Source organism: Uranotaenia lowii, chromosome 3, assembly GCF_029784155.1.
Source record: "Uranotaenia lowii strain MFRU-FL chromosome 3, ASM2978415v1, whole genome shotgun sequence".
NCBI lineage: Eukaryota > Metazoa > Arthropoda > Insecta > Diptera > Culicidae > Uranotaenia > Uranotaenia lowii.
Window position 1 is genome coordinate 272,597,734 of NC_073693.1, and position 3,388 is coordinate 272,601,121.

Here is a 3,388-nt window from a genome sequence, read left to right on the forward strand (position 1 = left end):
CTTCCTTCTTCCTTCTTCCTTCTTCCTTCTTCCTTCTTCCTTCTTCCTTCTTCCTTCTTCCTTCTTCCTTCTTCCTTCTTCCTTCTTCCTTCTTCCTTCTTCCTTCTTCCTTCTTCCTTCTTCCTTCTTCCTTCTTCCTTCTTCCTTCTTCCTTCTTCCTTCTTCCTTCTTCCTTCTTCCTTCTTCCTTCTTCCTTCTTCCTTCTTCCTTCTTCCTTCTTCCTTCTTCCTTCTTCCTTCTTCCTTCTTCCTTCTTCCTTCTTCCTTCTTCCTTTGTCCTTCGTCCTTCTTCCTTCTTCTTGCTTCCTTCTTTTTGCTTCCTTCATCGTTCTTTCCTCATCGCTTTTCCATCTTCTTATTTCCTTCAGTATATATTGATTGGAAAACCTACTCTCCTCTTCATTTAGAGCCTTCTATCGAATTCAATCCACTTTAATCAGACACATTTACTGTAACAAATTTCAACAATCGACTAGTGAACATGCATCAGACCCTTGAAAGGCTTTCTCTGTGTACACAAAAGGAGAAAATCTCATTAATTAGGAGCTATCTCACAAGGCAGAGCGTCTTATGTCAAACTAGGGAGACATGTGACAGGGAAAACCAAACCAAACCACGGGGCTGTGATCATGGTGTAGCCTTACAATAAACGTACCTACATACCTACTTTCATGCCAGGAAGATTGAAACCATCTGCTGCATCACATCAGCCTTACACTACTGACTGGCTACAAAATGGCTACAAATTGGAAAGTGCTATTGGCAACTAATGATTAGTATCGAGTTAGGAATGTTCGTTTGATTGAACTGTTCATCTGGGATGATTCACATTCTTTTCACAAATTGGACTCATGTGTTTTTAACACAGGGGATAAAAACCTCCTTTCAATTTTGAATTAAGTCCATGGACTGAATTCAATCAGTTAAACAAAGGCTTTTATGTCTGTTTGTGAGTATAAGCATACTCTTTTAGAATCATTGTTTTTGTTATATTGAAGCTGCTGTCAAATTCAAACTGAACTTAGTGTATTTCAGATCAAATCGATATTTTTGAAAATTGATTTCCGAATAAAGGAATTTCAAATCTCTAGAGATTAAATATTCAGATTTAGACTTCAGATACTGAATTGCAATGCAGGCAAATAACATAAACATATAACGAGTTCAGGCTGTTTCAGGCTATCTATTTATTTTTATTTTTATTTTTCGGATACAGATTTAAACCTTTTATTAACTCAGATTTAGAAATTAAATCCAGATGTTTGTTTTCGGTTCAAATCACAGTCGTAAATTTTAGACTCCAGATTCCAAATGGGTATTTCAGATTAAGTTTATCAGCTCAAACCAATGTTGCCGAAATCACAGATAAATCTGTGATTTCACAGAATTTTGTGCATTTTCATCTCAGAATCTGTGTCACAAAACACAGAGTTTTGGGAATATTTATAGATTTTATAGATTTTGTAAATTTTGTACGTGTTTCCAAAATTTAAATTTTTTATGTCAATTTAAATTTTGAATTTCTAAGTTCAGATTCGAAAAATGTGATAAGATTAGTAAGGTTTATTGATTTTGCATAATATGTAAAGAAATCCCATTTTTCATGAATTTCCAATGAAACATTAGGAAATAGCGTCACAGGAAACAATCACAATTTTTTTGGGTAAAATCACAGAAACTCAGATGTTTTTTACCAAAACAGAATAAGAATGAGGTTGAATTCTCGAGCACTTCTCATTCAAAACAGAGCTGAGAATGGTCTCTCAGAATCAGAAATAGACACTTAGAGAGAATGGAAACTTGAACCAGTAATGTAATGACACACAAAGCCAAGAGAAACAACTAACAACCTAAAGAAAATGGTCTAAAAAGGGCCTTCCAGAACCAGATTAAGATAACTTAAAGCATGAATCAGGGCTCTCAGATAAGTTAATTTTTACTCGAAACCAAGAAGAGACCAATCTAAGCCATGATTGGGCACTCTTAGTGGAAAATAGGCAGGAATACATCGGCAATAAATTAAAAGACATTTTTGAGACCATCAATCTTTGTCACTTGATATAAGAAACCTTGAACGCCTAACATTATTTTTAGCTAAAATTTGTTGTTTTTCCACCATTTGGAACTCAGCAATATTGTTTTTCTAAATTATTACTAAGAAAACTAGCCTTTGTGAAACCCGTGAAACCTCGTAAAATAACTCAAACATGTTTCCCAGACAATATTCATCGACAGCAACAAAGTTTTCCGTTATTCAAAGTCCAAGATAAAAATTCGAGAAAACATGCTTTGGAAAATGAACTGTAAATCAGCTATGGAATGCTCAAAGAAAATTTCACTTAACTATACTTTGACCAAAAATATATATTTAAAAAAAAATTTAAGATCATGTCCACAAAAATGTAAAAAAGGGGTGTAACATCGTACTTTTCATACCAGATAAATTTTGAAAAAAGGATTGGAAAGTTGCCGTAATTCGGCACATTTTTGCGCTTTTATATTTTCAAAATACGAAACACAAAATTTTGACAAATTTTCAAAGAAAACTGTTTTTCAAACCTTTTGTCAATTCGCAATTTCTCAGATTTTCGCGGGATATAGACGCAAGATTTCCGATATAAAAAAATATTCACTAGAAAGGTAATTTCATTCCGATTCTAGTGGTGTAATTACATTAGCGCTGCGATCTTGACCGAAAATATTAGAGATAGAGTGGTTTTAAGCGAGGAATGTCAAGTTGAAACTCAAGGTCTGATCAGGGAATTTTTTTCCTGGGATTACAAGGTGTGTCCAAAAAAGTGATGATGCAAAAATAAACATTTCGAGAAATTATTGAGTATCCTCGAAGAAATTGTATTATTTGGATGCTCTCGAAGAAAGTTACAAGCTGCCTAACTTCTAATAGTGTCACATTGACACTCAAAAGCGGATTAGGGTTTATCCCTTTTTTATTCCATTTTAATCTTTTAGCAAAAAATGATACAAATTTGTTCAATTTCGAGCGAAATTTAAAGAAAAAAAACCATTAATCTCTGAGTCTGATAACAGAAAACCGATAAAAAAAGTTGATCACGGTGGTTCTAGAGTGGTATTTGTGGGTCCAGAGTGTCTTGTATGGAAAATAATTTATGAGGCAAGTGATTTTAAAAAAAGGGGGGGGGGAGTGGGAGAAAAATATTTACAATGAAGCATAATTTTTCAATTTTACAATATTAGGGAAAATGACTTTCAAGGAAGTTAGCCATATTATGTTATTCGTCTCTGAAAATTTTACCTCACAGTCCCTGGAGTTTGACACTAATGACTAAAAAGCAATTTTCCAAAAAATCTCTCTTATTTCTCTACCGATTTTTACTAAATTTATAGTTTTGGCATCCTCGTGATGTAGC